General features: G+C 42.3%; 1 long non-coding RNA gene across 1 annotated transcript; it reads right to left on the reverse strand.

The window, feature by feature from the left end:
- Window positions 1-25,561, reverse strand: LOC106844699 (uncharacterized). The gene is made up of 6 exons (XR_006511971.2): window positions 25,334-25,561; window positions 11,220-11,332; window positions 10,244-10,294; window positions 3,918-3,990; window positions 2,535-2,678; window positions 1-2,117 (listed from the first exon to the last, which is right to left on the reverse strand). It is a non-coding gene; the product is annotated as an uncharacterized lncRNA (long non-coding RNA).
- Window positions 25,562-25,847: the final 286 nt, after the last annotated feature.

Raw genomic sequence — 25,847 nt, forward strand, 5'->3', positions numbered from 1 at the left:
AAATTCTAAAGGATTGCATTTATAGACAATCTTTATTTTACACATATCATCTGTATGAGGAACAAGACAAAGCTGATGGAATGTTGGCTTTCTTTCAGCTTGCTGAAATATGTAAAAGGAAACAGGAAATCCTAGTGGCAAAGCTCCATTCTCAAGTCCATTCTGTAACTTTGGGTCAATTCTTATAGTCTTGCTCTAACTCAACACCACATTTAGAATATAATCATCCTAATGCTGCTTGCCACCTGCATTTCCGGAAGCTTGAGATGATCAGTTGAAATGAGATTGTGCAGCACATCAAAACTTTTCAAAGGCATGTTATTGTTACAGTCTTCTTCTTCTGGTTCAGCATGGTACTTCTGAGCACTTCATAACCATGGTAAATTAAGACAGCTAAGGGAATCCCTGAGAGTCCTGCATTAATAGCCACCCATTGGGGGAAATAAGTAATATTTTAAAAAGTGCAACAGAGACATCCTTGTTTACAGCCAGCTTGACGGAGAATCCAATTCTTTCATTGCTGATTGAGAACATATATGTTGAATTTGAGGCCTAGAATTATATTAAAACTTACCTCATTTTCAAGGACCATGAAATGAAAATATTTAATGTGGAAGAAATTTCTTCATGAGTTATGAACAAAAGCACTTATACTCCTTACATGTTGCAGGTTGGTGGCCATCAGATGGGAGCCCAGCAGCTCCACAACTGGAGTCTCCTCTCTGCCTCCAGTCTGCGCATGGAAGGCTGACATCTTCCAAAATAAATACGGGATCAAGTGGGCTCCACGCTCTCGTTAATTCTGGTGTTTTCCTTTAATGGGACTTGAGAACAGAGTTTTGCCACTAGAATTTCCTGTTTCATTTTCCTTTCATCTCTATCTCTCTTATGTTCTATGTCTTTCATTTACATTATGATCTCATTCTCCCATGAAGTTCAGGTTCTACATCTTCCATGAGGGTCATGGAACTGGGGAGCGCAAACTTTTTTAAGATCCAAGCGTATACACAATTCACATTTTTCTATCATTTACTCCCATTTATATTTAACCCATCAAAAATAAGTGTACATGTGACAAAGACAGTCCTGAACCTTAGACTCCAAGGACAGGTGGAAAGGCACATTTTAAAGCAGTATGCAAAGTAAAACTTTTCCTTCATGTACAAGGAAATATATTTCATTCCTTCATAAAATTTCTTTTTAAAAATTAATTGGATTTTTAACATGTAGGGAGGAGATGAAGGGGAAAATTGTTATCAAATCTGTCTTCATACTTTTCAATTAAGAAAAACAACTTCTGCTCTACTCCATTAACAGAACTTTTTAAAATCTTACTCAACTGTTGTTTTCTCTCCTCCAACAACAACATTGAAAAGGTCCAATTGCTCTCTTGCCAAAATGACTTAAAATGCATTTGCCTATAGATGATCTCAGGAAAAAAAATAACACAAAAGAAAAAGGGACTATGTTGATATTGATTTTCTCCTAGAAGCAAAGGACATTTATAGGTTTGCTTGTCTTCTTCCTGGGATCCTGTGCTGTTTAAGTACCAAATGATTCAGAGGATTTTTTTTTTTTTAAATCAGGCAGAGGGATTAAGGGAGCCTGATTAGCCTGCACAAATTACCACATTCCACTGGATTCCTTAATGAATCAGAGAACTCCACTGTGCAAGCCCCTTTCACAGATCATTTGATCTTCTCTAAATCAAATGGCTTGCCTCACAGACAAATGCCTTTTGCTGTCCTGGAAGCCTGGACAGCTTTCATGTTTCATCTGGGACCTGCTCTCTGAAACCAGGTCACTCTGAGAAGCCACAGGGTATCTTGTAAACAGTGCAGCCTGACCACTTGTGGCCTGATATAGAACAGAAGCACAATTCAAGGGAACTCCTGAGGAATTTCTCCTGCTCTGGAGGAGGCTGACTGGCCATGTGACCTGCTGGAAAGAGAACAAAAGGACGCTCCCTTCTGAAGACAGCGGAAATGTCTTTCTCTGAGAGGCATTCTTCAGGTGCTGTCTGGCCTCAATAGGCTGCTGCTGCAGACACTTTCCAAAGCACATCCTGGCTGGTGACTGATTTCACAGGGTGCTGCTGCTGCTGCTCCTCATGCTTTCTGTAAGGCAGAAAATCGGGGGCATAAAAGGGAACCATGGAGAACCCGCGAAGCCAATTAAAGACACAACCCATTTTGGAATATTGTGAAGCTTCTTAGAGTCTACGTTACATTTTCTAATACAAACCTCCCTCTCCCACTCTACAATAAATTTAGCAGCTCTTGAAGAAGAATACATATAGAGAACTAAAAAGTAAGACTATGTGCTTACTTTCTTAGTAAATGCACATGCTCTGTGTGAGCAAGAACTTCAGGGCCTCAGTTATGAAGGTATCTGTGCAAACGTCTGTGGAAGCCTCAGGCTAAATCTGCGGACCCTGTACCCAGTTAATTGCTCCTATTAGGATGAAGGGAAACCTTAAAAGTGCCATGCTGACTTTGTTTTTCAAAGAAATTATGATAGATCTTAAACATCACCTTATTTCTCAGAGTTACTTCATGAATTCACAGAGACAAGAGGCAGAGGATGAAAGTATGTGCTGCTTTGAATTTGGAATGCTTTTTCTTCTTTCTTCCTTCTTTCTCTCTCTTTCTTTCTTTCACTTTCAGATGATTTCATATCTGCATAATACAAAGCAAAAAGGACAGAAACTAATTGACATGGGGATTCTTCTGGTGAAGCAAACCAGATTGAGTAACACAAACCAGGAAGGCAGGAGGGAACAGCTGCTCTGCTTTTTAAGTAATTCAAGACAGATATGATAAATAAATTCTGTAGATATTATGCGTAAAAATTTAAAAGAAAAAGATTGTTTATCTCTTTTCTGTAAAGAAAGGAAATGAAAAGAATCCTGACTGGCGTGATGGCAAGGTGGAAGACTGGGGCTGGCAGAGGTAAGCAGGAAGCGCTGATGGAGCAGAGCATGTTCAGGAGCAGTGCAGGGCAGATGGCCACGTGCACCACCCCTAGTCCCTGGGCACCCAAGAATGAGAGCCCGATAGGGAGTTTACTCTGCTCACCCACCTTGAGAATCCTGACATGCCATTCACTTCACTCACACCATGAAAATATATTTTTATGTGTTAAATATTTCTCTCTGCTCTAGGCATAATAGTACAGTGACGAGGACCAAAAAAAGTTTCTTTTCTCATGAGCCTTAGAGTCTTATGGGGGAAGATGGACATACGTAGTAAATTAATTTAAAAAACAGGAAATATCGGAGAGAGGTGTTACAAAGTGAATTAAATAGGCCATTGTGTAGAAAGTGACAGAGGAGCTACTTCAAAGGGGCTTGTCAGGGATGGCCCTCCAAGGAGGGGACATTGTAGCTGAGATCAGAATGAGAGGAAGGAGCCAACCAGGCCAAGTTAAGGGAAAGAGCCTCGCAAAGGCCCTGAGGTGAGGAAGGAGCAGAGAGCAGGCCAGCATGGCCAGGTGTTTGTGAGAGTGGGAAAGCATGGCAAGATGGGACTCAAGGGGAGGTGGGATCTAGTCTGGGAAGGAGAGAGATGGTGGCCCAGGAGAGGAGCTTTGTGAGAAGCACAGTCCCTGGTTTCCTAACTTAGTCTCTTTAGCAATTGGCATCTCCTAATCACTTAGCAGGGGACAATAGGAGAATGATCATGGCCAGGACCATGGCAAGGTCACCCTATACATTAGAAACAGGATCATATTCCAGATCACAACCCTCACCTTCTCCCACAATGCTTCATAGTGCCCCATGGCCCTCTCCCTTCCTCAGAGTAGCAGTCCTTCCCTGCACACAGCCCCGGTCCTCAGGGTGCTCCAGGTCCAGCAGGTGCCTGTCACTCTCGCCCTTATAGTTCCTTGGGGGGCTCTACATCTTCCCTCACTCTCACCTGTGCAGAGGGAGATGAGACTAGTTCTCCTCTTCAAGCTAGTTCTCTTCCTCCTTACTCCAGGAACTTCCACCTTCAATACAGACATAAGTGAAAGACAGCAAACTTTGTGAGGCACCCTCCATGAGTCTAGCAGTACGCGTTTATAAATCCTTCCACAGATCAAGAAGCCAGCCCAGAGAGTAAATTGCTCCAAGTGCTGAGCCATTCTGCCTCAAGGCTCACTTGTGGGACACCCTAAGGCTCAGCTCCTCCAGCCCTGAGCTCTCTCTCTCCTCAAGGTGAACACTGTCTCTCATCTTCCTTGCAATGAATGTTTCTGGAAACCACTGGAAAATGTTTGTAAGAACTTATCTTCTTACTAAGGCTTCCAGAAATTGCCACTTCAGTAGACTCTTGGTTTTCTTCCTACTTGATTTGTTTGCAGCATCTAATGCTGATGGCCAATCTTTCTATTCATGAGACTCTGGTCTTTATTGTAGAACAGCACTGGTCCTTGTTTTCCTTTTTACATCTCTCTTTCTCAGGTTCTCACCAACCTTATGTGTTCCACCTCCTCTCTTCCCCTCCTCCTCTACTTTCCTCCCCTCCCCTCTGTTCCCCTCTCCTGCTTTCTCCTCCTCTCCTCTCCTCCCCTGCCCTCTCTCCTCCCCTTTCCTCTTCTCCCCTCCCCTCCCCTTCTCTCCTCCTCTCTTCTCTCTCCCTTTTTCTCTCTCTCCCCATAGCCTCACTGAGTGCTTCCATCACTTCCCTAGTTTGAGTCCCATCAGTTCACTCACTACACCAATGATTCCTAGACTAGTTCTCTAACTCCCATTTTTTTGATTTCTAGAATCATAAAATTCCAACCATCTATGGAGTGTTCCATAAGCACTCAAACCTACCAGGTTTAAAACTGAAATCATTGCTTTTTTGAAAAACGGAATGTTTTCCTTGTCTTTTATTCATAACTTGTTAAAAGGCTTCATGCCATATTCACCTATCCAAATTCTGCTTGTCTTTCAAGACCTAGCCTAAGTGCTATTTCCTCATGAAGTCTTCACTCAAAGCTGAGCCACCCTCTTCTCTGCCCTTTAGTCCTCTAGCTATACGTGTATTACATTATACTGATTTGTTTGTCTATTTGCCTCTGTACTTGAGAACAAAACTCTGTCTTATTCATCTCTGCCCACCAGAATTGCACACTGCCTTGCACACAGTGCATGGTCAGAAGAGAAAAGCAGTAGTGAGGAATCACTTCATGAATGCATCACACTTTTGGAGGGCCACAGGTAGTTATATTAATGAAACTTTGGATCATTTTTAATCTTCCAGAACACTAATTCTTACTTGTGCTTCCCAAGGCTAGCACAAGAAGCTGCCATAGATGGTTTAGGGACCTGCAGTTCTGAATTTAGGGACTAAACAAGGTAATGTTTTAGATTTCATTTTGGTTTATAGCTTTTCATTCCTCATTTTTACTTTAGTCCCTAGAATATCTCACTGGATCAATGTTACTAAGACACTTCTTTCTCACAGAGCCTTCCAATCTCTGTGCCAAGCTGTGAGTTGTGCTTCAATTAGCTCAGAGCTCTGCTGTGTTGTTTATCCCTCCCAGGCCTTGGGGTGGCATGGCAAGCCAAATACTGTGCAGGGGGAAAGACAAGTGGGAACCAAAACCCCAAAAACAGCTGGGACCAAAACAAGCTGCAAGTCAGCCCATGCCTGCTGCCTAAACTTTGGTTGTACTAAGAGGCTCCCATGAGAAATAGAAACCTAATGACACTGTCTTGAATGGTCTGATATCTTCATGGTTTTGGAACCCCCAAGGGCCTGGATAAGCAGGCACAAAGCTGCTCTGAGGGACATTCTTTCAATCAAGACCACACAGGATTTCAGGAGAAAAAGCTTCCCTCTCAAGGGAATCTCATAATCAAAAATTTTGTAACACATAAGAAAATATTTATCCCTAGTGAGTCAGCAGACATAGCAAACCCCAGGAACTTGAAATAGTGGAACAATATTCTCAAGTAAGTTATAAATTAAATATTTTCAAATTATTAAAAGGATAAAATAAAAAACAGAATCCATACAGAAATAATAAGATACTTTAAAAGAAGACTATGTAGCTTTGAAGAAAATAGAACTTTTAGAAAAAAAATATATAGTCATTAATATTAACAATTCATGATTGGTTTTAATACCACATTAGACATAGGTGAAGAAAGATTTAGTGCACTAGAATATGTATCTGAGGAAGTTACCCAGAATCTAAAGACAGAAAGATAAAGGGATGATAACATAAAAGTAGCATTGACAGACATGAGATGAAGTACAGAACCCCAACACACACCAGGGCAGATCTGCTTATTGCTTATACAGTTTCCATTCTGCTGTTTTCACTCACAGATAGCTGATTTGTTTGGGATGACAATATGCCCAACTAAAAAGATTATCTCCCAGCAACTCCCAAGACAAACTAGTAACCAAGTGACACAGTTTTGTCCAATGAAATAGAAGCAGAAGTTTCCAAAGACAAGTTCCTGAGGATGGTCTTTAAAAGTTGGCCCATTCTCCTCCCAATTCTTTCTATGTGAACATGGGCACAGGGTTAAAGGTGGAGCACTCATCTTGCAAATATACAAAGGATGATGAAGAAGACAGCTAAAAAGATTTCAGCATGCCTAGCTCCAGACATCTAGTCATGTGAGAGAAATTTATTCAAGCCATCATTAAGTTGTGTTTTCTATCTGATGCATCTAGCTATAATCTCTCTAGTTGATAAAATGAGATAAGAGGAGTCTAGAAGGAAAAAATAGAGAGAGTGGAGGTAAAACAATATTTTAAATAGAAAGTCCCTGAGAAATTTTCAGCTCCAAACGAAAACACTTAGAATGAAGAATCTTACCAAGTCCCAACCAGAAAGGTTAAATGTAAGTCCATATCTAGACACATTCAAAGGAGAGAAAGAAAATGTTGAAAGTAACCACAGGGAAAATACATTTAATGGGAGCATATTCCTCAAATGAAAGACACCTGAAGACAATGGAATACTATTTTCAAAATGTTGAGAGAAAATGATTGATCTGAATTCTATAGTTAGCTGAAATATTATTCAATGCTGAGAGCAAAATAAAATTTTCTTTCAGACAAAAGAAGAATTTATCAGTCACAGACCTTCACTGAAATAACTACTAAAGGATATATGTTAAGAAGGTGGAAAATGAAGCCAGAAGAAAGATGCAAGAAGCTTTAGTGAGCCAAGACATTGACAAGCATGCGTATAAATCTAAATAATAATTAAATCCAAAAAACATGTAAAAAAATCTATGTGGAACTTAACAAAATCTCATGATTGAAGAATGCATTGGGGTAAGAATCACAAGCAGCTGCCTCTGCTATCATTTTTCTAGCAAATCCTGGATCTAGTTATTCTAGAAACATATTTCCTTGTCTGTCTCCAGCAATTTCTCTAAGAAGCAGATGGTAAAGTCAAAATACCCACCACAGGGCGTACTTGAGGTACTAACGGGGCATTCTCCATATTTTCTGGTGCTATCTAGAAATCTTTGACAACTAACATGATTTCAGTTTACAGATTTCAGTCAGAGAGGAAATAAATTTTAACTGTATACTATGTAGAATACTAAGTGGTTGGATCAAATACACACCTGAAAAAATAAAACCTGTGCTATATCTGACTGTCAAATATGACCGCACCTTTAAATATTATTACTCCCACCATCAAATCTCGCATACTATCAAAACTCCCCCCATACACTTGCCCAATTAAATGAAAATGACAGAAAATCAAAAGGCCAGCCCACAGAGACTGTTCTTCATGTGGTAGGAGTATGATCAAATGTTTCCATGGCATCATCTTCTGGTGACCAGGGGTGGTATATCATGATTGGCAGGGTGTTCTTGCTTTGTGTTGAGATTTGCTATACCGTATTTTTTTAAAAAACATAAAGTAAATCATTCTCCCCAAACCATATAATATTCAAAATCCTACCCTGTTTTTCAAAATTTGATTATTCTTTTTCTCCCTCCCTCCCTTTTTTTAAATTTATTTATTTATTTTGAGGAAGATTAGCCCTAAGCTAACATCCACCACCAATCCTCTTTTTGCTGAGGAAGCCTGGCCCTGAGCTAACATCTGTGCCCATCTTCCCCTACTTTATATGTGGGATGCCTGCCACAGCATGGCTTCATAAGCCGTGCACAGGTCCACACCCGGGATCTGAACCAGGGAACCCCGGGCTGATGAAGCTGAGCACGTGACCCTAACCACTTCGCCACCAGGCCAGCCCTGCTCCTCTCATTTTTTTTCATTGAATTTTAAAACAAGAAATCACCATCTCACTCTCCTTACAGTTAATTTCCTTTGATCTAATCATTTCCAAAAGAAATTGCAGAAAATTACCAGGAGGATTCTTATGGATTTTTCTGACACTTGTCAAACACTTCTTGACCTATAATCCAGGCTAACTCTAGCCACTCTGAGACAGAATTTGATATCATTATCATCTCAAGTTCCATTCCCCCTCATCCCCAGATTAGAGACTTTGAATCCTTTGATTTATTAGAGACTTTGAATCCTTTGAAATATGCTGGTTGACAAAAATATTCTCAGGAGAAAAAAATCATTCCTTTCCTCTCTTACTCACAAACACAACATCGAAACAAGACCTAAATCCCAACGCCTTAGCCCCTTGTGGCCACATTCCATTCCCAGGCCTGGCTGATGAGGTGGTCTGGGAAGCATTCTGGCTGGGAGAGATCACATTGCTAAATGGGGACGTGAAAAGGAATGCGGTTTCCTGAAAGTTTCCAGCAAGTACATGGGAATGGAGCTCTTGAAAGAACCATAGAGCTGGAAGCACTTCCCTTCTGAGAAACACTTCCAATTCCCCCATGAAGCCAAGTGTAATAACAGTTCTGACATTATTATTTCAAAGGGGAAAAAATCATTCATGCAGACTTTGCTGCTGTAATTTGGGTATTTATAAGCCACACCCTCTTTGCAACCTTAAAGCCATGTGGTTTAAAATGGAGCCCACACAAAAGAAGGGGTTGTTAGTCAAAGCCATACAGCAATTTCTGCCCAGTCTCTCTGAGGCTGTCAGGGATAGCTATTTTTTTAAGTGATTTCAGACACTTTTTAAAAGTTTGTCTCTTTCTCCTTATATGCAATATATATCGTCAAAGTTTTAACAAAATTTTTCCTTTTTGACCACAAGATAGAGTTCCAGACATGGGCAAAGAACTCATGTAATAAAAGCTCATGGTTTGGGGAACTTAATACAATAATAGCGTGTTCAGGAAAATTTTCTGCAATTGCAGCTCATTTTTTTGTCCTTTAGTGAATCTGCTTTATTTAGAATGAAACGATGGCTCCCAGAAGTCACTGTGGCCTCCCACCACGCACATGTGTCATCAGTTACATATGGACCCACTTCCCCAATGGTCTTGGACAACACACTGCTTGAAGAGATGTAGCGTTGCACACTGATCCTGTGGTTCTTGTGCAGTGGCAGGACGATTTCTTTCTAATTGTGGTAGAATACATATCACACAAAATTTACCATTTTAACCATTTTTAAGTGTACAGTTCAGTGACATTAAGTATATTCACATTGTTGTGCAACTATCACCACTATTGATCTCCAGAACTTTTTCATCACCTCAAACTGAAACTCTGTACCCATTAAACAACAACTCCCCATTCCCTACTCCCTCCAGCCTCTGGCAGCCACCATTCTACTTTCTGCCTCTATGAGTTTACCTATTCCAGATATTTCATATGAAAAAAATTATAAAATATTTGTACTTTGTGTCTGGATTATTTCACTCAAGATAATGTCTTCAAGGTTCATCCATACTGTAGCATATATCAGAATTTCATGCCTTTTTAAAGCTGTATAATATTCCATTGTATGTAAGGCTGAATAATATTGCATTATATGCTTTGGGTAGAATTGACAATTTTATTAACAATTGTTAATAAACTGTTACTTTAATTAATAATATTAAATCTTCTAATTCATGTACACAGGATGTCTATTTCTTTCTGACTTCTTTAATTTCTTTCAGCCATATTTTGTAGTTTTCAGTGTATAAGTCTTTCAACTCCTTGGTTAAGTTATTTCTAATAAATTTTATTTTGTTATTATAAGTGGAATGGTTATCTTAATTTCATTTTCTGACTGTTTATTGTTAGTTTATAGAGATACAACTGATTTTTTGTGGGTTAGGAATGATTTTTTTTTAAATGTTAAAAGGTCAGGTATCACCAGGAAATACCTCCAAAAAGAAACAGACTTACAAAACATTGTTATACTCACCTTCTTTGCAGGTGTCTATATTTTGGGTCCCTGAGAGCTTTGGTCAAAGACCTATCGGAGGCCGAAAGAAAAAAAAGACAAAAGAGCTGTCTTACATAAAAAGCTGATTCCTAGGAAACAGTGTGGTGTATATATATATTTTTCTTTTAAGATTTTTTTTATTTTTTTCCTTTTTCTCCCCAAAGCCCCCTGTACATAGTTGTATATTCTTCGTTGTGGGTCCTTCTAGTTGTGGCATGTGGGACGCCGCCTCAGCGTGGTCTGATGAGCAGTGCCATGTCCGTGCCCAGGATTCGAACCAACGAAACACTGGGCCGCCTGCAGCGGAGCGCGCGAACCTAACCACTTGGCCACGGGACCAGCCTATATTTTTTTAAAAGGACAGAGGATTTGGTCTTTGTTTGAGAGAAGTTACCATGACAAGTTAGGATTTATTCATTTAATAGTGAATATCTATTAAATATCAAGCAGTGCCTAGAGACTGGGGATACAGCAATGAAGAAAACAAAAACTCCTACCTTCATTGAGCTGATAGTCTATGGTAAGAACCAGATAAAAACCAAAATAACCAAGTAAAACATATAATATGTCTAATGATGACATACGCTATGAAAATAACAAAGCAAGAGAAAGAAGAGGATAACCAGAGCGCAAAGCAGCTTTTTGATGGCACCATCAGAGACGACTTGAGCAAGCGACATTGTGACTGAGAGCCAAAGGAGGCAATGGAGGTCAGACGTTGGGAGCCTGGAGGGGAGCCAGGCAGAGCAGCATGGGAAGCAGTGCCCCAGCCCAGTGGGAGTTGACAGAGATGGCTGCACTCTGAATCCTGGGGTGATGTGGCACTAAGAGTCGGCCTTTCGCTTTGTGTATAATAACTCTCCTATTTCTGTATTAGTTAGTTTTCTCTACAGAAACAGAACCAATAGGAAGTATACAAAGAAAGAGGGAGATTAATTGTAAGGAATTGACTCACGTGATTACAGAGTGTGGCAAGTTCAAAATCTTCAGGATGGGCTGGCAGGCTGGGGACCCAGGAGACCGATGCTGCAGTTTCAATCCAAAGGCAACAGGTCCCTTTGGGGAATGCTGGGAGAAAGACGAACAGTATAAGATTTTGGCACTGCACCAGGGTCCTTCATGGAGGGAACCCCACCTCCTCTTCTTTCAAGGAGTTCTGGGTCTGTAAACCAGCTCAAGTCTGAAAGTCAATTGAGGAGCCATGACTTTCTGTGTTTAAGATTCAGGTTAGACTTTTGTTCACTTGACCAAGAACTTTTCTGCTTATAGGGATCAAGTAAGAATTTAATAGATTTCGTATCTATTCACTTCTAGAACACCATGATTAAGTAGCCAATGCCATAGGTCTGCATGAATCAGACTGTTCTGATTACTGCTTTGACTCTGCCTTTGGTAGCAGAGTGTCACCTCTTGGCCCCTGCCACCTCAAGGTCCAGTTACTGCCATTGTTAGTAAGTTTCCCAATTGAGTGGTTACAGTTCCCACTAAGAGGCTTGGCTTACAGAGAAGAGCTATTCAACAGTGTTGAATTCCCTCATAAACTATTTCTCATAGTCCTGAAATATATGTATTCTGGATGCTCCCAGCATGGGTGAGTAGACCTTAAATGACAAATCTACTATAATATTCCAGTGACTCTAAGCCTTTGACTCCCTTACTCTACATTAAACCAAGGTACATCTGACATTTCCAACTTGCTCACTGTGGGCCATCTTTTGGTCCAGGTTTCAGCCAACTAACAAAACAAATTGTTAGAGCCCTTTCTAACCACCCAAGCTGCAACATTAAACGTACAATCTCTGTTTAGTGAACCCATATCAATAAATTCAGCCTGATCCAACTTTCTGTTCCTTCCATCATCATCCCACACCCTTAATCCCCAACATGCTCCACTCTCCCTTCATTCTTAGGAGAAAAAGTCCACTGACTGAACACATTGGGACTGATATCTAAGGGATCCAATTTCTTAAATTTGGTAGATCACATGGAGAGAAGAAAGGAACAGAGCAAAAAATGGTACAACTAGTCAGATTGCCCACATTTAGCTCCTACTGTGTGCCAAGTGCTGGTGCTATAGACACAGTTCTGTGAGATAGGTACCTATTTGCTTTGTGTTACTGAAGAGGACACTAGAAAAAGAAAGGAACCTGCTCAGTGACATGACTAGAAGGTAGCAACAGTGCGATTCAAGTCTAAGTCTGCCTGGTGCCAAAATATTTCTAGATAATGTATTAAATTAAAATCTGGAACCTTTAGATGCTAAATGCTTAATAATGCCTCCTGGGTTTTCTTGTATCCCAAAAGTTTTGCATTCTGACACATTCTTCTTTGTGCCAAATCTGAATCCGAAATGTTATGGAAATAAGATGAAGAGGAAATAGCCTCCAATTTTATTTTAGAGCTCAGCAAATGTTCATTTTGTATGGTCAGGGCAACCAAAATCAACATTATTAAATTAAATCATGGCTTTTGCAAAATTACTGATTCACATAGATACCACAAGCTTTCAGAGAGAACACAGGAATTTTAGGGGAAACAGCCTGCCTCTAACAGGGAGAAATTCTGCTGCACAAATTCTGGTTCAGACACGCCTCTAGACATTTTGAGATGCCAGAATCTGGGAGGTCAGAGTAGACATTGCACACAATCCTTTTCCAGAAAGTATGATGTATTATATTTGAAAAACTAATAGAAGCTCCAAGTCAGAGACTGAATGGCCAATACATTTCAAAAAGACCTAGGATTAAGGTTCTCTGGGAGAAATTGGTTTATGGCTTTATGATTTATTAAGGTCCCTTTGGCCTTGTAATTCAAGTTGCACATTCAAATGCTTGTTGTTATACAAGTTCATTTTCGACAAAACTGAAAGAATGTGCTGCAACTGAACTCAAAGTGGACATCATTGGTCTTTGCTTTGACCAGGGTTGAATCTCGGCACCTTCTATAGTGTGTGGTAGGCTCACAATTGGACTCAGCAAAGATGCTATCGCCTTGAAGGCAATTTTCTCAGCACCAATGCATGAGATTAGGTCAAGAATCTAGGATTAGATACCAAGCCCACAAACTGTGCATTAGTCATTTTATTAACATTAAATAAGGAAAATTCTTCATAAACAAAGAAGACATAGAATAAGTGGCTCATATTAAAGATAATTATTTATATGTTGTGAAATGTCTGAACTTAGTCTCCTGAGAATAAACCATCTAGATGTATTTCTTCAATTCAGTGAGAAAAACTTAACAATAATAAACATGAAATGTCTGCACTTTTTACACACCAAAAGAAAAAAGTGAGAATCCCACTCTAACTGCCTCAGCAGCAGACTCATGTGTGAAGGTAAACAAACAAATGCTTTAGAAAGCACGCGCAGGACAGGATGAGAGCATTCCACCGACCTCAGGGCTGTCTTCCTACTCATGTGGACCTTGAGCAGTGTTGGAATTAAAAGGCAAGGGACAAGGTCTGGGTCCATTTTTTATCTAGAGACTAAAAATCTGAGAGCAGTCAGGTTGAGAAAGGCCCAAAATGCCGCATGCTTTGCACTGCTCCCCAAAACAAGGCAAGAACACAGCCAAGCACCAAGGAGGGGATTACAAAGCAAGGGTGTTGGGTCTTCTCTGATACCTTCTCATGAATGCCCCAGCTCACTGCAATCCGGGTGCTAGGGTTCCCTAGCTTCCCCAGGCTTCTTGGAAAAGACGGGATGCTGGTAAATTCTCTAGAAAATAAATGCAGAACTTCCAAAATGCTACTTAGAAAAATAATGCAGTGTTCAAAAATAATCCATGATTTAAAGTGAGGACCCCAGAGGAAAGATTGGGGTTCCTGGAAGACCTGCTCTGGTGGCTGCTGCCTGATCATGGTAAGTTGCTGTGCTGCATGGGGATCACTGGGAAGATCAGTGTTCTGGCTTTGCTGCCCAGAGTGAACTTCTCCCCTCACCCTACAAGAGCTCCTTCAGCTTGGGCAAGCCCCTGTCTCCTGTTAAGGTCCCAGAACCCAGCAAAGTCAGCATAGTTAAAGGGAGTTCTGGAATATGAAACAGAAGGGGATGTTTTGAATATAAAAACCTAAGGCTTAAGATACCCAGAAAATGGGAGAAGGACAAAAGGGGAGCCTTGAGATGTTATATTAGGTAATCCAGGTGAAGGGAAAAAAAAATCCCAAAATGCCAACATTGAAATGAATCCCATAAAAGGCATCCCCAAGAAGGGTCTGGGGTGGGCAATGACCTAGAATATACTTCCTGAGGAAAATATTTGACATACAGAAAAATGAAACCAGCACATAAGATCACCTGAGGGGCCAGAGTTATGGGGGGAAGCAGGACTCTCCTATGGATATCTGCTACATTCAAACCTCCACAGAAAAGCCAACGCCCACAGAGAAAGCAGGTGTGAGGACACCTCAGACAGGTGCATGGGGAGGTTCAAGGCATAGGAACATTTTACAATATATGTTCTACTGAATAGTTGTGGCCACCTTAACAAAAAGCAAAACAAATTTTATTCTTATTAGTTGTCTTTTACCAAAAGATACAAAAGAATTGTTTTGTGAGAGTCTTTTTGCTGGTCAAAGTGCTCCACAAAGCTTGAGGACCAAATGAAACAGAAGAGTGCTGCAGATTCTGAGCATATTTCTGTCACGGCAGTTGGATGAAGGATACACTTCATTCAGATCATTTATAAAGCACTTGGTGTTGACTTCATGAGGACAGGAGAGGCCCACTGCCTGCCAACCTGCTAGGAACATTTTTTTCTGCTCTAACATGGGGTGAGAACCTCCACAGAGCTGGTGAGTCCAGGATAATCCGGATAATTCCATGAGTCCAGTCATGGAGCAGGGATAATTCTCCCACACTCACCCCACAGTGGGCAGAGCCTGGCTTCCAGCCAACCCTGGTCACTGTCACCTAGGACCCCAACACTTGGAGGCTGTGATTCCCCCCACGTGCCCACTCTAGGCCCCAGCTAACACTAGTAAAAGAACATTCTTTACTGGAGCTGTTTCACCATTCATACCTCTGAGGTTTGTACATCAGACAGGCTCTATGTGGTGTCTCAGAATTCAGAAAAAGCATGACTTTTGCTCACAAGTGCACACAAGCCCGTAACATGTGAGAGGGCCTCCATCCCTAACATGTGCTATCTCCTCCACCACCCCCAGTCCCTTCCTGCCTCCTCAGCCATTCTGCCCCCAACTACCCCACTGCAAACTGTCATTAATTCTCATGTGCAAATCTCTGAAAACCTGCTGCCCTGGGTGTAGCCAGGCCAGAGGGAAGAAGTATAGAGGGCAGCGACCCATCCATAATCGTCAATGGGGAAGATGGAACAGCCAGGCAGCAGCTAATTAAGTGGGGTTGGGTAATTAAATTCCAGGCTTTGATCTTCTCCTCAAATATTTCCAAATGCTCTGTATCATTCGGTTTTAGACATCATAACAACTTCTCCACAATTAGGAGGTGCCTCTCTGGTTGACCTTCTCTCCGCAGTCAAGAGACCCAGAACTGCAGACGAGCAAGCATCCCTCGAAGGAGGCAGGTGAAGCCCCTGTCTCTGAATTGAAGTGGTAGCCTGACCTAGCTGCATCTCCCAGGTTTCCCCAGACAGCTTGGCTCTCACATCGGATGGAGCAGGTTTCCCCATATGCCAGGGGAGATGTGGGCCAAGCCACCCTGCCCTTCATGGCAACTCATTGCCTTCTTGTACCAGAGCAGAGTGCTTACCAAGGCAAAAACCCAACTCCTGAAATGAATCATCAGGCCCCCCTTAGGAGGTTCCTCCAGCACCGCCTTACTCTACACCATTCCTGGTTCCTCCAAAGGACCAGAGGAGACAGGAAAGTCCACAGGGGTGGGTTTTGTGGTCCAACATGGCCTCTGAGGAAAATCTTTTCCACATTGTTTTTTGTTTTTGTTTTTTAAAGATTGGCACCTGAGCTAACAACTGTTGCCAATCTTCCTTTTTGTTTTTCTTTCTGCTTTTTCTCCCCAAATCCCCCCAGTGCATCAGTGCATAGTTGTATATGTTTTAGTTGTGGGTCCTTCTAGTTGTGGCACATTGGACGCCACCTCAGCCTGGCCTGACAAGTGGTGCCATGTCTGTGCCCAGGATCCGAACCAGCGAAACCCTGGGCCGCTGCAGCGGAGCGCGCGAACTTAACCACTCGGCCACAGGGCCGGCCCCTCCACATTGTTTTGACATTGCATTAAAATGAATAATAGAAGGGGATACTGAGAAAATGCAGGAAATGGTCAGAGGACTTGCTCACCAGTCATCAATTGTGAAAATCAGATGGATAGTCAGGAGAGCGAATTGATAAAGAAACTAATTTGCAACAATGGTTTGGATCCATCACCAAGGCACAGTGTGACACAGTGTCACAATTCTCACCAAGAGGAAGTGCCCCCACAGCACACTCAGACCTGCATCGTCATTCAGGAGGGCTTGTTCCCATAGTCTTGCTCCCCCCTCAAAAGAGGCTGCTCTGTGGACATGGTCTGAGGGAACAGGCATGCCAAACATGGTGTGACTCTGCTCCCACTAAGGAACAGCATCCACTTCTGCTACTGACATAGCGGCTGTTTAGTTATTCACTTCTGTTGGAAGAAAAGACCTAATCCAGTCCTTTATATAATACCCAAGAGCATGAGGTTTGGAAAGAGCCTGGACTCCTGATGGCCCAGCCTGTAGCACACACCCCAGCTTTGCAGCGGCACTGACAGATGAAGTGCCATTTCTCTCTGTGCTAATTGTAGGTGCTGAATCTCCAGGAAATCAACTCAGATTCACTGATAGTCATGATCATTCCATCAACTCCTAGAAACTAGGCCTCCAGCACAAATCTGGGTCCACTATACAGTCCTGCCATGTTTTCCTTACACAACAAAAATAATCACTTACAGGGAAATGGCTGTATACAGGCAAACCATCTAAATGAAATGAGAACCCACTCCAAACACTGCTTCTGCAGACTTCCCAAACCAAACAGGAGCCTGAATGTCTGAACTTTTCTATTACTTCATCTCCGTGTAAAGCCCTCACAACCAACAAATAAGTACGCTCTTTTAACACAAAACAATAGAAAGTGAGAAGGCTGTTTCATTACTTTTCCGCCTTTGGCTCAGACACGGAAAGGCTATTCTGGGCTGACTCTTACAGGAAGTACCAAAAACCTCAGGAGAAATGAGTTCCTGAAAGATTTCCAGCCCAACTTAACAGGCTGTTTGAGACATTTCAGACAGGTTTCTTCTGAAGAGCCAAACATGTGGGTGCTTATCTGAACTGAACCCACACCTTTGGAATTTTACACCTCACTCCTGAACACCTCACTGCATGCTGCAACTTGCAGCTCCCCTAGGCACTGTCTCCTGGGAGGAAGAGTCACCTTTACATACACCTGTTCTGTCTAAGGTGGTTGGGAAGCCAACAGTAGCCATGCAGTGCTTCCTCCAAGTTTGTCTGTAATTCTCTGATTCCTTCTATGGTCTGGGCAACCACCAAGTTTAAAAGCAAGCCCACTGGAATGCTTCAAAGTTGGATGATCATAGGAGGGCTTTACAATAAATACACTTGGAGCAACTCAAAACAGGTACCAGCTAGAAAGACAATTAGAGTGCATGTTCTGCCAGGAAACGGTGCCAGTTTTTACCTGTTGAAGCAATTGGGAAATAGACCTGTACTTGCTGAAAAATTTACTTGTACATGCACGCATGATGTGGGAGGGTGAGCAGGTGTTTGTGAACCACAGTTATATTCTTCACAATGCTCCCTGTATCATTAAAAAAGAATGCTTGGTGCTCAAACTCTCACAACGGGGGAAAAATATCCTATGGAACTTAGAAGACTGATTGAGTGATCAGTATTTCAGTGAGGAAGAAAGCAGTTACTATTGAGCATGAATTTCCTCAGCCAGCATATTTTGGGGTTCTCTTTATTTGAAAGCAACCATCTTTGGATTTTTATTCCAAACTCTTCTTTGCTGCCAAACAGTGGGAAAGGAAATAGACCTGGTAAGCAAGGCTCAGGGACACCATCAGTCACATCCTCGTCCTCTGGGCTGGATTTGTCCAGGAGCAGCATTTCCCCTCCACTAGCATCGAAAGACACCTCTAAGAGAACAGAGACACTAAAGTAATTCATTGAGCAATCCTGCTGAGAAATGAATCCCCATTTCAAGCCAAATCTAATTGTACAGAGACACTAAATGAGTGCCTCGGTGATAATAGAGAAGGAATGCTTTCATTATGCTGTAAGTATGAGTGAGACTCTTCTAAAGAGTGTGCGATGCACACTGCCAATGCATATGTAAATAGAGAGCTGCATTTTATATTTTATTCACTAATTTTTTATTAGAATGGAACATAGATAAGACACATTTTCATGACAAAGAAAAAATAATTTGAGGTTTCTGTCTCCTCTGGCCGCCTCCTTGTTTCCCGGGTTAGAAGCTGTACAGTGCGGGCAAGATAGGGGGCCCTCTTGTCTTCTTTCCTGCCATGTATGAACAGCTGCTTCCATGAGAAATCTGAAAGCCAGGTGTTAGCAGACTCCCAATACTCAGAGTCCTGCAGCAGCAAAAGCACAGGTGAATCCTGCACTTTTGTTCACAGCTGCCTCCTCCATGGTCCCAGAAAGCAAAGCCACTGTATTCAGGAAGTGGTCGCCTGACTATTCTTGGTCTGTGGTCTGTGGTCTGCCCATTGTGGTCAAAATTGTGGTTGCCTCTTGGATGTTTATTCCATAAAGGCACCATCTTTAATGGTGCCAACTTATTGCCATCTTCTACCCCTCCCCCAAAGACTTTCCTGTAGCATGTTCCTAACTATTAAACTACTTATAAACATGTCAGTGAAGTTGTTTTACTTTCAGCATGGGCATTCAGAGACCCAAAGCCCACTTTTTCTTATACTCACAATGCAAAGAAAATAATGAAAAATATTGGAACTAAGCCAGCTGCAGAAGGATTTCATTTAACCTGGTCAATGATGCTCAGAGTTATAGGAGCAAATAGCAGGAAGATGGGAGACCCAGACTATCAGACACACCAAACCCATGGAGCATCTACGAAAATGGATGGATATGGACCCCAAGTGCATATAAGCACAGGTGAGCAGCCCACTGGATTCACAGAATAACAAATATCCAACCTAGTCAACCAACTTACACCCACTCTACTTTGCAATTTTATGTGCTATTGGCTGTCAGTAAAGCTGTATAACTGAGGATCCCATCTATCTGTCTAACTCTTTCAGTAGCTTTGATTTCAATGAAAAATGACAGGCATATTAAAAAATAACCCTGGGGAGGCTCCTGCAGCTGAGAAATCCAAATTTGAACTCAGGGACCTGGGTTTACCAGCAGATAGCTGCATTTTATCCTATGGCTTCAGAATCAAACAAATTTACTTGTAAAACCTTAACTAGGATCTTAAACTGGTTACAGCAATGTTAAAAGGGGGGACAGTGTGCATAGTGATTCAAAGTGTCCATTCTCTCATTGTACGCTTATCATAACCCAACTCCAATTTGGAAAAGCAATGCCCACAACCCAACAGCTATCTCACCAAGTGAGCAACTGTCCAGGCCAAACAAAGAACATCAGCTTTCTCTGTTTAATATCTTCATCCTCTGCAACTCCATGTTACTGCCAATGTGCAGAGATCCCCTTCCCAAGTGAGCTACAGTGTTGAGGGTCATTCCAAACCACTAGAATTGCTGGCTTGCTTTTAGGTGAGCACTATAAACAAACTCCTGCCCAAATGGAAAAGGTTTTCAAAGGCAGCTTTTCTAACTCATCAAAGCCAGGCTCCAGACTTGAATACTTCTCAAGGGCTTTCTCATGTTTTCCACTGTTTTGTTTCCAGAATGCATCCTGAATCCTGAGCCTTTCACATTTATGTCTCTAATAGGCCATAAGCAAATGGTCTCGATATTTCAGTTGGTTTTGAATGGCTGTAAAGTTTTCCCTCTTTAGGGTGGGCAGATCCAATCACTGCAAGACAGACTACCCCAACTCAGCCAGCTGACAAGCTCTTCTGGAGAGCACATCTCTCCAGCTCATTGCTGGCATTTATTGCAGGCCTTACAGTGTCCTAGGCAGTTTGCAGGCATTATTTCCTTTAACCTTTACAGTACCTTATGCGATAGATTACATTATTACCCCCAACATTACAGATGAGGAAACTGAGACAGAGTGTTGAAATCACTTGCACAGGTCACATGGCAAGAAAATAGCAAATCTGATGCTTCAGCCAGGGCTCCAGCTCAAAAGTCCAAGTGCTGACCCAACCTGAGGCCCGAGGATATGTGGCAAACAAAATGCCCTGGTGGATCTTACAAGGTACAATAAAGAATTTAAATGAATGCACATAATGTATTACATAATTGCAGGAGGACTAGAAAGTACAGATTGCTATGGAAACATAATGGTGGCAACTTGCAAACTATGTGGTTTCCTTATATGGAAATATACACCACCTAACAGAGAAAAGGGGACACACACAACAGACCCATTTCCTCTCCTCCAGATCTTGATCCCTGAATGGAACAGGTTACATTTTTAATAAGGAACTGGAGAAATATATAAAATACCTAAAATCTCTAATTGTTAGTTTGCTCTCATCTAAAACCCAAGAAAGACCCTAACACATACACTTTCCAACCTTTTGAAAAATTCTGCTAAGTGACATCATTTGTGTTTTTTTCCAAGACAGTATACATTTCTCTGAGTTAAAAATAAGAATTTGGGGCCAGCCCGGCGGCTCAGTGGTTAAGTTTGCACGTTCTGCTTTAGCAGCCCGGGGTTCGTCAGTTCAGATCCTGCATGCGGACCTACTCCCTGCTTATCAAGCCATGCTGTGGCGGGTGTCCCACATATAAAGTAGAGGAAGATGGGCATGGGTGTTAGCTCAGGGCCAGTCTTCCTCAGCAAAAAGAGGAGGATTGGCAGCAGATGTTAGCTCAGGGATGACCTTCCTCAAAATAAAAAGAAAAAGCATTTGCCCAAGACTTAGAAACTAAAATGGAAATGAATAAATGCTGCTTTCTGTGTCATGTACACATTTTTCATCAGAATTTGATTTTCAGAGAAAACCCAGCTTTTAGCAAATGTTTTCTCTCCTATGAAGTGGGGATGTTACACGGAGGTGTCAGTAGTGAAGTAGAAAATAACAAAGAAAGGAAACTTGTCTGATCCACGCTTTCATTGTGATTTTTACGATTTATGAGGAAGGACATTGAAGCTATTGATCAGCTAAAATATTCTAACTTGCCCATGAATTTCATTTATCTATAGTATTCTCATAATAATATCAGCTGGCATATATTGAGCAGGTATTAGTACATACCAAGTTCTAGACTTGATCTCTGTAATACTTATGCCTTTTCAGGCAGGTATTGTCATAACCATTCCATAGAATGTAGAACTGAATCACTGTAACAACTACCTTCTAGTGAGTGCTTGCTCCTTGCAAGGTGTTATTCTATACACTTTGAGTCTTAGTGGACATTTTCCATTGATTAGTAGCTCAACATCAGAATGTTCATCCTATTTAGGAGAATGAGTCCCACTTTCCCTCAACACACACCTTGGTGCCTTGCATCCTATCCTTCAGATGGGCCACTGAATCCACAGAACAGGATTCCCTCTCAGCAACAGTTAGCGAGTCTCCCTTTAGCTGCAGGGGAGCTGAGTCCTGCAGCAGCACTGGACTCCCAACCAGGGCTCAACACTGTCAAGGTCCAGCCATCCTTGGTTCTTGCTCATTTTCTAAACCTACTTCTCCAGCTGTGCCATAGTAGCCTTCTCACAAATTTGTTCTCTGCTTAAGTTAGTCAGAGGTCATCTGTGATGTTTGTGAGGCAGAATTCTAGCTAAAACACACGCATTTTCTTATTTAATCCTCATGGCAATCAAATGACGTAGGCACTTTCACTATACTCATTTTTATACACAAGAAACTAAGGTACAGAAAGGTTAGACACCTTACTCAAGATTGCACAGCCGGTGCTAGTGTTGAAACTTGAGCAGTGTGACTCCAAACCCAGCTTGGAGAGATTTAATAACTTGCCCAAGCAACTCTGGGTAGAGTCATCATCTGGTTCCACCACACCAAGCTGCTTTTCTTTGTGTCAAGCCCAACTCTGACACAGGGGAGACACAGAGACCCAGAAGAGCCGATCCAGAGATTGCTGCAATACAGAACCTAACACTTCAAGGCTTGTCCACTAGAGTCCTAGGACTTTTCAAATGCTCCATATCCCAACACTGCTGCTGGAGGGCAAGCCTGCCCTTTCCAAGTGGAGCCCTGACCTCCTCACTGTGTCTTGATCCCAAGACACAGAGGGTCAGATGAGGTCCTGCAGAACAGACCATTACTTAACTCTCACTTCCAGGAGGCAGGTCTCCTAGCCCGAGTGGAGAGGAAAGGCTCCCACTGTTCCTGCACCTGCAGCCGTGCAAGGGGAGTTTCTTCTTCTTCTTCTTTTTTAAATTCCTTGTTGTTTCCATAAATCTCAGACCTCTTAACCTCCCAAACTCCACATAAAGGTACAGTGTTTCCCCTTCACAAACAGCATACTGTGCCCTTACTTCTCATCAACGCAAAGGTCACCAACCGCCTGTTGAAAACAACTTTTCCTCTGAGAAATGTTTGTGTTGCTTACTTTCCCTGTAGTTCTGAGTCTTTTTTCTTTGTCCATTCAATGTTTCTGTGAAGGTGCTGTATTGATAACAACTTCAGCCCCTCCAGTGTTCACAGCAAATGGAAGGCCATGAAAGAGATTAACTTTGTGGCCCTGGGGAATTTTGAAAATGCTGGGAATGGGATGGGCCCCTGGGGCCACTATGGAAAGCAGTCATTAGGAGGTCCACAGGCAGGCAGTTCTTGATGACTATATTAACACTTTCAAAGGCTCACTACTTCACAGGAAAATGAAAGAGGGGTCACAGAGATGTTTTCCTTCCCTAGTTCTGAAATGGTTCATTCTGCTTTCACGGGAGTTACTCATTGCCAGAGAAAAGTTGCTGATTGTTTCAAATGATATTTAACACAAAAGAGAAGGAGGAGGAAGAAGAGGGGCTTGGTGGAAATTTTCACTTTTGGTTTCCTTTTCAGGGGGGCTACTGAGCTTGTTTGATTTGGAGACTGGGCTAATCTAGCAGTTTCATGAGGGGTTGGTTTCAGATTCTCTATCTTTTTGTACTCTTGGGTACAAAGCCCTTCGGATGAATCAAAGTACATGAAAACTTTTTTTAAAAAAATCCCTAAGGTAAAATAAATCATTCTATGTTTTTTTCTTATCAAGAGTTTCTATATTCTGTATGTTTTGTATAATGTATGATACACTATGAAAACTTACTAAATGTTAAAATAATTAGAATTTATATTACATATATGTACACAAATTGAAATTATCATTCCCTTTTATTTTTCTTCACATTATAGAAAATTTGTATTAGGTAATTTACATTAGGCAATTTAGAATTTGTCTCATCAACTGAAACTTTGAAGAGTGTATTCAAGTGAAAATAACAAAATCCTTGTGTTTTTAGCAGACTTTGACATTGACCCCAGTAATATTTGAAGTCCTTTTGAAATACCACGTCAAAGACACCATCATTGGCTCTGAAGAACAAGAAAATTGCCTTAAACAACTCCAGGAAAAAGCCTACTACCCCAGCCATGGCACCTCCTCCTTGCCGCAGAAAAGTTCCAGCAAAGCATTTATTTTCCCCACCGCACAGTGCAGTGGAAATGAACCCCAAGTATATCTCAAGGAGTAAGCACAAAACAAGTTGTCCTGATGAGTGACCCTAAAAACACAAGCCACCTGATGGAAATCTCTGGGGAAGTGAGTGTTATGGGATAGTCGGGGGAGAGGACTCTTCCTTCTTGTGAGCCTCTCTTGGAATGGGAAGAATAGGAAGTTTCCACCATGTGATATGAGGGAATATGTTCTAATCACTCTCACCCACCCAAGAGACTCAAATCCACCATAGTGCTTAATCCGTTTAGCTTTAAGTTTATATTTTTTAAAATTTTTAATAAAAATGCAAGTGTCCTAAAACTTTAAGACTCTGTGCCTGGGAGGGTACATTACTGGGCAGTCTCTTTGGAGACCTCAGGTAGGTTGTGGGGTGGGAGTAAAGGGCCAGCCACTAAGACAGGCCAGCCTGATATCTTTCTCTTCCCTCCTTCCTCCCCAAGCTCAAAGACACCCAATTTAAACAGAAAAAGTTGAAGAATGTTGTGCAAATATTTTTTCCACTACCCTCTCCTAGAACCTATACTAAAATGATCTGGATGCAATAGCTAATTACGTACAGTAGCATGTAGAATAAATAGGGTTGGTGTAATTTCTAAAGATCCAAATACTGAGAGAGAGAGATGTGATAAGCTGTCGTCATGATCCTACAGCTTATCAGTGTTAAAAAAAAAAAAAGAGGGAAAAAACATAAGTAAACCTGAGAAACCATTTGGTTCATGGGTCTCACATGTCATTGGTAAAGCTTGTTTAAGGGACAAAATGACGGAACTTTTAGTTGAGTTCTTCATTAAAACTTATTAGCATTCTTTTATTTTCCTCTGGAGGGGCCCAGGTGACAGTTTGCACTTCTTATTACCTGGTGTCCCCACTTGCTGAGTACTCCTTTGCCCTGTTTCAGGGCGCAGATGAAATCTATCTTCTGTCTTAGAAGACACGGAGGTGGGGGGAGAATCAAGTTTAAACACTAGAAAAATGAAAACAGATGCGTGGAAGGGAAGACAGGCTAGTGGGAGTGGAGAGACCGGAAGCCCTTCCCAGTGCTGGCAGCATCTGTGCCCCACTCCTCCCCAGAAACCCGCCCCTCAGTCTCCCAGGAGGGGCCAGCCTCACAAAGGGGCGCCAAGCAGGGAATAGCGCCTCTTGAGAGGGAAACCTCCCTTGGAAGCCTCAGCCAGGATTTTTTCAATAAACCCTTTGCAATTAATTGTAAGAGCCTGTGGGGTGGCGGGGGCGGGGTTGTAGTAGGGATAAGACGGGGAGTCCAATCTTTAAAAGAAGTGAGAAGAAAAGCTTAGACCTTGTTTGTTTGCAGGCACAGAGAGCAGCGTTTGCGAAGAGCAGCCGACGGGGGCGATGGCGTGAGCTGAGTAGCGACGCGAAGCCAGTCCGGGCGGGAGACTGGACACTGGCCGCTCTTGTGGACGCGGCCTGCCCACAGCAGTCAGGCCGGCCATCCATCACCCGCCGCCGAGGGGCTAGCAGGCCTGAGCCGGCGCCTCCCCGCCCCGACACTGGCCCTCAGCAGGGGACTGACGTCAGCGCCCCCGCCCCCGCCCAAGTCAGATACCCAGTCCTGCGCCTCTGGAGACGGCGGGCGGCCGCCCCCATCCCGCCTACGCCCGCGTTTCCCACTCAGTCTTCATGACCTGGGAGGGAGCCCTCCTCTCCGAATAAAATACCCTTCCTTAACTTGCCCGTGTAACGCAGCTTCTCACAGGAAGCCTCCCAACCTGTTTTTACAGCGGAATGTGGAGTAGTGAGAGGAGGTAACTTTTCTTGTGACACAGGAGGAGCTTGGCCAGGAGGCTATT

The sequence above is a fragment of the Equus asinus genome, chromosome 12 (assembly GCF_041296235.1).
Source record: "Equus asinus isolate D_3611 breed Donkey chromosome 12, EquAss-T2T_v2, whole genome shotgun sequence".
In the NCBI taxonomy this organism is placed as follows: domain Eukaryota; kingdom Metazoa; phylum Chordata; class Mammalia; order Perissodactyla; family Equidae; genus Equus; species Equus asinus.